Source organism: Ailuropoda melanoleuca, chromosome 9, assembly GCF_002007445.2.
Source record: "Ailuropoda melanoleuca isolate Jingjing chromosome 9, ASM200744v2, whole genome shotgun sequence".
NCBI classification, from domain to species: domain Eukaryota; kingdom Metazoa; phylum Chordata; class Mammalia; order Carnivora; family Ursidae; genus Ailuropoda; species Ailuropoda melanoleuca.
The window spans coordinates 92,480,554-92,492,234 of record NC_048226.1 but is presented as its reverse complement, the minus strand read 5'-3'; positions in this window follow the sequence as shown (position 1 = coordinate 92,492,234).

Sequence of the window (11,681 nt, the reverse complement as noted above, 5' to 3'; positions counted from 1 at the left end):
GGGTGTTATACGCAACTAATGAAGCATCGAACTTTGCATCGGAATCCGGGGATGTACTGTATGGTGACTAACATAATATAATAATAAAATTAAAAAAATAAATTAAAAAAAATAAATAATAGTATATATTTAATTTGGCTGACCACATGTTCATTGGTGGTATACAGAAATACAGTTGATTTGTGTGTGTGTGTGTGTGTGTGTGTGTGTATGTATGTGTGTTGATCTTGTATTCTGTGACCTTGTTAAATTCACTTACTAGTTCTAAAAATGTTTTTGTGGGCTCACTGGGATTTTCTACATAGACTATCACGTCACTTTCAAATAGAGATCACTTTCTTTTTTCTTTCCTGATACATATGCCTATTTTTCCCTTTTCATGCCCTATTGCACTGGCTAAAACTTCCAGCTTCCCATTGAATAAGAATGGTAAGAGTGGAAATCCTTGCCCCAATTTTTTCCCCAATTTTAAGGGAGAAGACTCAGTCTTTCATATTAAGTGTAATGTTAGCTGTGGATTTTTTTTTTAAATCATGTTGAATTCTGTCAAATGCTTTCCTTGCATGAATTAACATGGTGGTATGATTTTTCTTCATTAGTCTGTTAGTAAAATGGATTACATTTATTGATTTTCAAATACTGAAATAGTCTCATATCCCTGGAATAAACCTTTCCTCAATATGTATAATTCTTTTTATATGTTGCTGATTTCTATTTGCTAATATTTTGTTAAGGGTTTGCATTTACTTTCATGAGTGGTTTGTAGTTTCATTTATTATTTATTTTATTTTTTAGAATTGTCTTTTTTGTGTCTTTATGGTATCAGGGTAATGCTAGCTTAATAATATAAAATGGAAAGTGTTCCCTCCTCTTCTGATTTCTGGAAAAGTTTGTGTGGAATTGTTATTGATTGTTTAAATATTTGGTGGATTTCTCCAGTGACACCATCTAGGTCTGGAGATTAATTTTATGGAATTTTTGAATTACAATTTTTAAAATAGTTATAGGGGTATTCTGATATTTCACATTGAGTAAGTTGTTGTAGATTGTGTTTTTCAAGGAACTGGTTCATTTCATCTAAGTTTTCAAATTTGTGTGTGTAGAGATGTTCAAAATACTCCCTTACTCTTTTGATAACCCACAGGGTCTATTGTTAATATCCCTGTTTTATTCCTGATGTTGGTAATTTGTGTCTTCTCTTTCAGTCTTTGTCAGTTTTGTTAAAGGCTTTTCAACTTTATTAATCTTTTCAAAAACAGGCTTTTTGTTTATTAATTTTGTCTGTCATTTTTAGTTTGGTTGGTTTCTGTTCTTTATTTCCTTCCTTATTCTTACTTTGGGTTTACATTGTTCTTCATTTTCCAGGTTCTTGAGGTAGGAGTTTAGATCACTGATGTGAGATTTTCCATGTATATATGTAAATATATATGCATTTAGTGCTATAAATTTTCCTCTCAGCACTGCTTTAGCTATATATCACAAATTTTGATGTGTAGTATTTTAATTTTTATTCAGGTCAATGAATTTTTAAATTTCCCTTGAAACTTCCTATCTGTGTATCTTTTTTTATTTTTTAATTTTTAAAAAATTTTTTATAATAATTTTTTATTATGACATGTTAGTCACCATACAGTACATCCCTAGTTTTTGATGTAAAGTTCCATGATTCATTAGTTGCATATAACACGCAGTGCGCCATGCAGTACGTGCCCTCCTTAATACCCATCACCAGCCTATCCCAATCCCCCACCTCCTCCCCTCTGAAGCCCTCAATTTGTTTCTCAGAGTCCAGAGTCTCTCATGGTTCATTCCCCCTTCTGTTTACCCCCCCTTCCTTCTTCCCTTTCTTCTCCTAACCAATCTTGCTACTTATGTTCCATAAATGAGTGAAACCATATGATAATTGTCTTTCTCTGCTTGACTTATATCGCTTAGCATTATCTCCTCCAGTCCCATCCATGTTGCTGCAAATGTCTATGTATCTTACTAGTTTTATTTATATATATATATATATATATATGTATGTTTATATGTATATAGGACAGGTCGATTCTTATAAATACATATATAGTTATATATACATATGTAAGATATGTATATATAAAATGATAAAATATGTATGTGTATATTCAAGGGACAGTATTTCCAAGGAACAAGAGAGAGTTAAGGTTTTTACACTTCATTCAAACTGGTAAAACGACACCACCAACAGATTATTATATCTAGATAGATATTATATATATATATATACTATATATGTATATATATAAAATCTATAGATTATAATCTATATGAATATATTTTTATATATAAGTATATATAAAATACAGATTATATATATATTTGTATATATGTATTTATGTATCTTATCACAGTCTTGCTTAGTTGGAGAGCTTGGACTTCTAGACTTAGAGGTTTAGACTTTTGTTGAGGGAAAATAAGATTGTGCAGTTTTATTATCCTTTTATTTTCTGTGACAGTAAGTCAGGTTTCATAGACCCAACTGACAGATGAGGATCCCTGGGTTCAGTGAATTCAAATAACTTGTCTAAGATCACTCAATTTTTTAACAGCACAAAGAAAGCAGGTCATAAAATTTTTGCGTGGTTGATTGAATCAGTACTAAATTCCTGATTTCTTGACTACCCGAGGTCTGACAGATTTCATAGTGCTGGCTAGAGAAAGTGGAGGCATTTCTTTTCTGCCAAAATCACAGGACTTCTCCCACTTTTCGTAAACAACCCTTGGGAGACCTTGACAAGCACAGTGGTCTAATGGAAAATTATTTACTAGTGTTCTCTCCTCTTCTGTAGATGTTTACACTTACTTTATAAGGTCTTTGGCATTAAGAAACATGAAATAGATTCCTAATTTAGTGCTGATGTGACACCAGTTCATTTCAGCAGTAACCAAATATAGACAATTGCAGAGGGTGAGCTCAGGGTAAAGTGTATCCCTAGACCCATTCCCAGGGCATACAGTTTCTCTATCCTAAAGTGTACAAGTAGGAAGGGCTGAGATATCCGGGTACCAAAAGATCATACATTGGAAACTCCACTAGATGATTCTCTTCATTTTATCTTATCTGTACTTTTGGGAAACATTTAAAGTTAGCAGTTCCCATCATGTCTTCCAGTTAGTGGCACACTCATCCTCCTAGGAGAGACCCAGTGGTAACAGGCATGGAGCCCAGCATAAAGGAAGCAGGAAGCAGTGTTTTGACATTCACGTCTCCAGTGATCTTTACCTCATTTCCCCTTTGTCTACCTGCTCTCTTGATCCTTGATATGGTCAAAGACTCCTCCTATAAATCTTGGGCTCCAGAATCCCATTTTCCATCCTTTACATTAGTTCTCTTACTCTTCCTTACCCTCTGTCTGTCATTTACACCTCAACATCCTGGCTCTTTCAGTTATCCCACTGCTTCTTGCCTCCCATCCCTTGCTGACTGGCTTGGCTCAGTTATGTTATTGTGCTCCAGCATTTCATGCATGTTTTCACATATAGTCATTCATCACTCCTTGTTCATATTGTAAAACCCAACCTTGTCCCAGTTTAACCTCTCTGTTTTTCATTTCAGTATCTAGAGAGCCGAGTGCTGATAGAGAAATCAAGCTACACTGGATATTTGGTAACGTTACAAATTCAGAGTCTCAGCTGGCTTTTGGTACTTGCAGCAATTCTGCATTTCTCTGTGGTTCATGTTGACTTCCATTCCGTCCACAGTTATTTTACATTTTTACTTCTTTGCTCAAACCTCCAGTTGCCACCACTCTTCTCACTTGTAGCAGGTGGCTGTGCACACACTTTTACTGAGATGGAAATTAAGGCTGGAGATGAGATTTTCCTTAATTTCATTCTCTGACATTTGTACCCTCTTCTTTGTGTACGTTCATATTCCCGTCTCTTTCCTACCTCAGTGGATGTGATAAAATTCCCTCTGATCCATGTATTCCCGTGAAAATGTATTCTGGATCTCATGCTGTTCTGCTTCCTTAGGAACCTTATACTCTAGCCTTACACCCCTTTTTTGTTTGTATTATATGATGTTCTCTCTTTCCCTTCAGAATAGAAACATGACCATGTTAAAAAACAAGTAAGCAAGTTAACACAGATTATTATGTTCTCACTTTCCCTTTTTTAGCCAATTTTCTTGAAATATCAGTCCGTATTTAGGTCTTCATTTTTTTAAAAAGCTTCCCTTCTATGGCCTTACCAATAATTTGGCTTCTGTCCCTATAGTAACACTGAAATCCTCTAAGGACGGCAATGACCTGACTATCGTCTCTTCAAACGATTGATTCTTTTCAGTTCTTATCCTACCTTCTGTTTCTGTACCGTGTGGAAATATTGATGTGTCATTTCTTAATTAAATTAAATTAATTTATTTACGAAAAGTAATAAGTTCACGTAGTTAGAAATTTTAAAATGCTACAAGGGAATCCAGTCTAATTCTTCCCACCCCCATCCTCTGGTCATCTACTTCTCATTCCTGGAGGCAGCCAGTGTTCTCAGTTTTGTGAGCAGTTTTGACAACACAAGCGAACATGCGCACTTACACACAGTACACACATATGCACATACACACACATGTATTCTCCTGCCTTTTTTTGCTAACTTAGCACAGCATCTTAGTCATTTTAGTATATAGTCAAAAAACCCTTCCAGGATGTTGTCCAGTTCACAGTGCAACTGCCATCAGCAATTTACGAGCACCTAGCTCCCTGTGTATCTTCTGAAGCCTGTTTTCTTTCGGTTTTCCTACTTCCTCCTTGGCCCTCCCCCGCCCCCCGCCCCTGCCCGGGCATCCTCTGTGGGCCCCTTTGCCTTTGCATGTTGGGATTTCCAAGGGCTTCATTGCAGCCCGCTCCTCTTCTCCCCTATGTATCCTTTGGAATGATCATATTAATCTATTACGTGGTTTGGTACTCACTCATATACAGATGTCATTCTGATTGAGTTCTCTGGACGGACCTCCTTGCTCAGCTTAAGAATGACATTAGCAATTTCCTACAAGAAATCTGGTTATCTTCATGAGATATCCTCCAGATGTCTCAAAGCCAACTGGTCCATAAGAGAACTCATCCCCAGCCCTTCCCGTCCCTCCTCAATGCTCCAACTCCTAGCCACAGACCTGCTGACGTCGTGCACATCAGATTGATGTGAATGCCATCAAAACTAACCAGTGATCCTAGCCATAAATCTGCAAGTCTTTCCATTGCCTCCTTTCCCTTTATTCTCCAGATTCTAACAGTCTTCAGGGTTTCTTGATTTAGATGTAAAATCTGTCACATCAGTTCCTTCTCTCCGTTTCCAAAACTCCCTGCTTAGTTCAAGTCCTCATCACTTTTTACTCAGATTATTGAAAACTTGGCTGCTTCTCTCTGTTTCTGCCCCTTTGATTCATCTTCTACAAGGTGGCTGCCAGGGTGAGCTTCTCCAAATCTCTTTCCTCACTGTTTTGCTTAGAACCTTACCATGGCTGTCTCTGGATTTTAAGGTGAACAAACCTCATTTTAGCTCACAATGTTTTTGTGGTACGTGGAATAATGTCCCCAAAGATGTCTGCATACTAATCCCTGGAACCTGTGGATGTTACCTTTCATGGCAAAATGGACTTTGTGAATGTGACAAAGTGAAGGATCCTGAGATGGATATTAGCTTGGATTATTCAAGTGGGCCCTAACTTCTAATCACAGGTGTCTCTACACGAGAGAGGCAGAGAGAGATTCGGATCCAGAGGAAGAGAAGACAGTGTGATGATAGAGGCAGAGATTGGAGTGATGTGGTCAAGGCATGCTGGCAGCCTTAGGAGCTGGAATGGATAGGAAACAGATTTTCCCGTGGAGACTCCAGAAGGAACCAGCTCTGGCCACACCTTGATTTTAGCGCCTGTGGGACTCATTTTGGACTTCTGACCCTTAGAACTGTCAGAGACTAAATTTGTGTCATTTGAAGCCACTAGCTTTGTGGGACTTTGTTAGAGCAGCAGTAGGAAACCAGTACAGATCTTTTTGCTGTTAGTCCTTGCCCCTTTCCTCCAAAAATTCATCAGTCTAACCACACTGAATTTCTTTTCTATTTCTGAGCACTTTTGCTCTTTGAAGTCTTCACTCCTTTGTACATAAACTTACTTCTATTGAAGGATTTCTTTACTTTTATCCAAATACATTACATTCTTTTAAATTCATCTCAAGAGTCTCTTTTGTTAGGAAGCCTTCTCTAACCCCCAGTGTGATTTCAATTCCCCTGATCCATGTTCCTAGTAAGGCACCTTGCTGCACTCTGCTGTAGTTTCTGTCTTCCCTCTCTTCTCCTCTGTTGGACCTGGAGTTCCTCAAGAGCAGCAAGTGGGTCTTCTGGACTTGTAACCTCTGTGCCTGGTGCAGTGCATGGCACATATCTGACCCTTAGTTAATGCTTCTTGGGAAGAGAAATAAAGTCAAGTTGATCTGGGCATATTCTGATGTTGCTCTTTATGTCAGTTGCAAACTTCCCTTTTCCCTGGGTAGACAGACGAGGAGTGGAAGAAGCCACCTGAAGCATACACTCACCAACCCACTTGTTTCTCACCTTTGCCAGTGGTTGTACTGCTACGATGCTCTGTTAAAACAGAAGCAGTCCGCGGTCTGGAATGTTGGTGATCTGCTATAGGGTTGAATGTGTATTGTTGGGATGTGGGTTGAGTTACGTAAAGAAGGTATGGGCTGAGAACCAGGAGACCAGACTCCTAGATGTGACTTTGACGTGGACCTAGTATGAAAATAGTCTCTTTGTTCCTAGATAGCCTATTACTTCAGTCTTCAGGTGGAATATAAATTTCTTCAAGATTTAAGGTTTCATTTATATTTATTACATTTATTCAGCCAGTCTAGACATCTGGATGAAATTAGATATTTACATATTTTTCCCGATTACTTTTAATGAGGGTAGCACAGTTACCTTCTTGTTTATCAGATATTCTATTAGCTTCCCCCATTTTCAGTAAAGCTCATGTTTCTCTTTCCCTCACGTCCCTTATGATTTTCAGACCTTCTCTTCCTTTATACTCCAGGACATTTGGAGGATAAGCTTCATTCTTGGTTTCCTTCTTGTCTTGCTCTCTCCCTTCTTTCTTCCTGGGTCCCCTCTATCCTCTCATCCAGGGGAGAATTCATGCCTGTAGCCTTATCGTGATTTCTGATCCACAAAAACTGTGAGGTAATAACTGTTTGTTGTTTTAAGCCACTAAGCTTTGGAGTACTTTTTATGCAGTGGTTGAGAATGAGTATGTGTATATTGTGGTGCTTGTAATGGGTGCAGGCATCCAGGGGATTCTTGTTAAAACCTGCTGCTGTACCCCACCTGCCACGTGCTTGCACTTTCCCCGAGAGTCAGTGTTCTGAGGGAAGCAGAAAGAGCCCACAGGAGGAGACAAGACTTAGGATCTAGAGTTTGTCCTGCCACCACTAAGGTAGTCTTTGTTTTCCACCTGAAACAGGTTGGCTTGTATTATGGTTGCAATCATCTGGGAAACCTTAAAAGATGATTGAACGCTAACTATGTCCTACCACAAGGATTCCGATTTAATTGGTGTGAGATGTGACTCGGGCATTGGAACTTTTAAAATCTCCGTAGGTGATTATACTGTGTAGTGACGTTTAACAACCATTGCCCTAGCCCAGGGGTTCTCAGAACGTGGTCCCCGGGCCAGCTGTATGGACATTACCTTGTGAACTTGTTAGAAATGCAGCATCTCACGCGCCTCCCCAGACCTACTGAGTCAGAACCTCTGAGGTGGGGCCCAGCACCCTGTGTTCAACAAGCCCCTCAAGTGATTCTGATGTCTTCTCAAGTTCAAGGGCCACAGCTCAGGTCAGTCTAGATGGTTCCTGAGCTTCTCGCAGGTCAGAAGTGTGTGCGCCTACGTCTCCTGCCCTGGGGCTCCATGTCAGGCTGTCTCACCCTCCTCCTCTTCACCTAAAGCACTCAGCCTACCAGGTCTCTAGCTGTATGTTCCTATCCCGCTGAACTTGAAGATACAGGTCCTCCAAAAGGCTAGAATTTTCCTGATGCGGCAGTTTTATTCATCTGTTAACCAGTGAACCAGACTGGTCACTATTGCAGAGCTCAAGTTTCAGCAAACATTTTAATTCCATGGAGGGTGCTTTTCGTCAGGTGTGCCATTCTGACGTCATCGAACACTCAAGTGTACTAGGAGGAGCCTAGAATCTTCTCATCAAATAAGAAAAAGAAAAGTAAAAAAAAAAAAAAAAGGCAGAGGAAATGAGAATAAATGAGAGAGATAGATATGAGGTCCAAAGGACTTGTCAGTTTGATATAAACTTACCAGATTCTGTCCATTTGCCCTGCTTGTTCACAGACAATACTTGGTTTATTAATACAGCAAAGATAAGACAAAAACAGTCCAGAAAGGAACAACTGTAATGACTTTGATGGAGGAGTGAGGTCTGTTGATGATCGGACCAGATTCTGATGGACCACCAGGTTGGTTAAATGTTATTTTCATCAGTTGAATGGGCCCCTTCCCTTTGGCCAGCTTTGCAAATTCATCTGTTCCACATTGGATTTCAGGAGGGAGCTTGCATTTTGGAGTTACTGGTTTGCAAGCAGTCTTTCATAAATAAAAGCAAATTAATATTTAAGTTCCTTGGTAAAATTTTAATGTGGGTTAGATTGACATGTACAGAAAAAAATCTCTGCAAATGTATATGTCATCTGTCAGCATTGTATCAACATTTAATGCAGCATTGGTCAGGAATCTTTCTAAGTAGGCTGGCGTCTTTCTTTTTGTATGTATGTTTTGTCTCATCTGCATATTTTTTTTAAAGATTTTATTTATTTATTTGACAGAGATAGAGACAGCCAGCCAGAGAGGGAACACAAGCTGGGGGAGTGGGAGAGGAAGAAGCAGGCTCATAGCGGAGGAGCCTGATGTGGGGCTTGATCCCATAACACCAGGATCACGCCCTGAGCCGAAGGCAGACGCTTAACCCCTGTGCCACCCAGGCGCCCCTGCATATTTTTAAAATATATATGCATACATAGAGATAGGTATTAGATACAGATAGATATACATATGAGTGTATCCCATTATTATGTTTCTATACATGATTTGTCCTCACAACTTGGTGGTGTGGCCGAGTTTGTACATAGAAATAATAGCTTTTGTTATTTATTATGTACTGAGGGACTGGCGCTTGGCACTTGCTCAGGGACTTCATATACATTGCCTTCCATCCTTACAGAGACCTTGCCATGGTAATTATTATTACTCCCATTTTATAGATAGGCAAACTGAGACTCAGAAGGGGAAAGTGACTATCTCAAGGTGGTAAGTGGCAAATAATGGGGTTGGAACCTAAATTTCCAAGATTCCAAAAGCTGGCATTCGACACCACAGCCTCGTGGTCCAACACCACCATATTGACGAAACCATAGAGAGGATGGATTTCAAGCCGTGCAGTGCCTCTCCCACTTTGCCCTTACCCTTCTTACTGCTTGCTTCCACCTGTACTCCCTCCTCCAGGGATGGCATGATAGTTATTTAGCAATCGTTCTGTCTCCAGGAGCTTTGTCCTCTGAGGTGTTGCCACAGCAGCAGTCCATGCCGGGAGACTGTGGGGCAAAGTTAATAAAGTTCTGAGGAAAACAATGGTGAGCTGGTTGTTCATCATCAGCTGGTTTGCCTACTAAGTAATGAGGCAAGAGGCAAACTTCCCCAGGCAGTTGGAAACTTCAGGAATACAACACCAGTGAGTACTTCTTGAAAAGACTCAGAGTTTGTTTCTTGATGAAAATCCAACCAAACAAAAGATTCCAGGAACCAAGAAGCCCCTTAAAAAAGATGGCTTTGCACTTAATGCTCCTGTTTTCTAGAAAGCTCTTAAAATCACTAGACCACCCTGTATAAAATATCCTGGCCCACTCTGAGAGTCTCCTCTCGGCCTCCCTCACCCACTGACTTTTTATTCCTAACGTTGACCACAACCCACGTCTTTCCTATATGTGTGCATGCGGAGAGACACAGAATGTTAGTATCCGTCTGCTGCTCTGAGCTCCGCGAGAGCAGGGACTCAGCTTAGTTTACTGCTGTATACTTAGTACGGTGAACAGCACCTGGCACATGATAGGTGCTCAATAGATAGCAGTTGTATACGTTATAATGTACAGTTAAAACTGTATAATGGTTTTAGGATAAAATGCAAATTCTCCAAACTCTGACAAGTTAAACACAGAAATATAGTTACTAACATGTGGGAAGGAAGGGGGATAGGAGGTATGAAACAAGTGATTATGTGAATCCTCAGGGAAACCAAAGGTACAGCATAATGTCGAATGTTTGACTTCAAAAGGCTTTTTAAAGTGTATTTTGTAATCTTTTATTTCTTCAGCTTTAGAGGACTCTCTCATGAGTTAACAGATCTTTCAGGTAAGAAGCATTTAGTTTGGGAATTTACTTGCATTTTTCCTTACATTCTTTTTTTTTCTTTATTAAATTCAGATGAAATTAAACATTTCATTTTTATTCAAAATAACATATTATGAATCCATTGTTTTTTTAAAAAAACATTCTTTTAATATATCTGTGTATCCATGAGCTTTCATCTTTATTTTTTTCTTTTATTGCTTTCTAATAATGTGTGATATGTTGAGGACTGGATTCATTTCCATCAGGAGTTGGCAATGGTTATTTCTAGGTGATGTGATGTTGGGTAATTTTTCCTGCACTAACTTCTATCACTGAATGTTTGTGCCCCTCTCCCCAGTTCATATATTGAGATCCTAACTCCCAGTGTATTTGGAAGTGGAGCATTTTGAGGTGATTAGATAATTCATGGAGCTCCCATAATGGGATTAGGGTTCTTATGAGAAAAGGCAGAGAGTTTCCCCTTTCTCTCTCTCTACCAAGTGAAGACACAAAGAGACCGCACTCTGTGAACCAGGAGGAGGGAGTGCTGTGGAACATGACCGTGCTGGAAACCCTGATCTCAGACTTCCAGCCTCCAGAGCTGTAAAAAATAAATTTCTGTGTTTTACCCACCCAGTATATGGTACTTTTTGTTCTAGTAGGCTGAACTAAGGCATTTCTTTATGCATATGTGGTATGATTTATATTCTTCATAATTAGCACATAATTTTCTTTATAAAAGATTAAAATTATTATTCTTAGAATACAGGATTAATTTACCTCATATTTCAAATATTAACACGTATTTCCTGGGCGGTGAGTATAGGGAAAACACTGTTAGTTTCAGTGGACGTCTGATTTCCCAAGAGGATGGCAGTCCTGTGAAAGGGTTTTTTTTTTTTTTTTAAGATTTTATTTATTTATTTGACAGAGAGAGACAGCCAGCGAGAGAGGGAATGCAGGCAGGGGGAGTGGGAGAGGAAGAAGCAGGCTCCCAGCGGAGGAGCCTGATGTGGGGCTCAATCCCGGAACTCTGGGATCACGCCCTGAGCTGAAGGCAGATGCTTAACGACTAAGCCACCCAGGCACCCCGGGTTTTGTTTTTTTGTTTTTTTACATTTGCCCCCATGGGCTAAAACGTCATCATGTTATGGTGTAGTAATGTGTCCATGATGATGGTCTTGAAACCTGAAGAAAAACACACAAAAATTTATTTTTGGTGAGTAAGTATGTACAGCACTCATCACGTGTATCTTGTCTATCCGCTTTG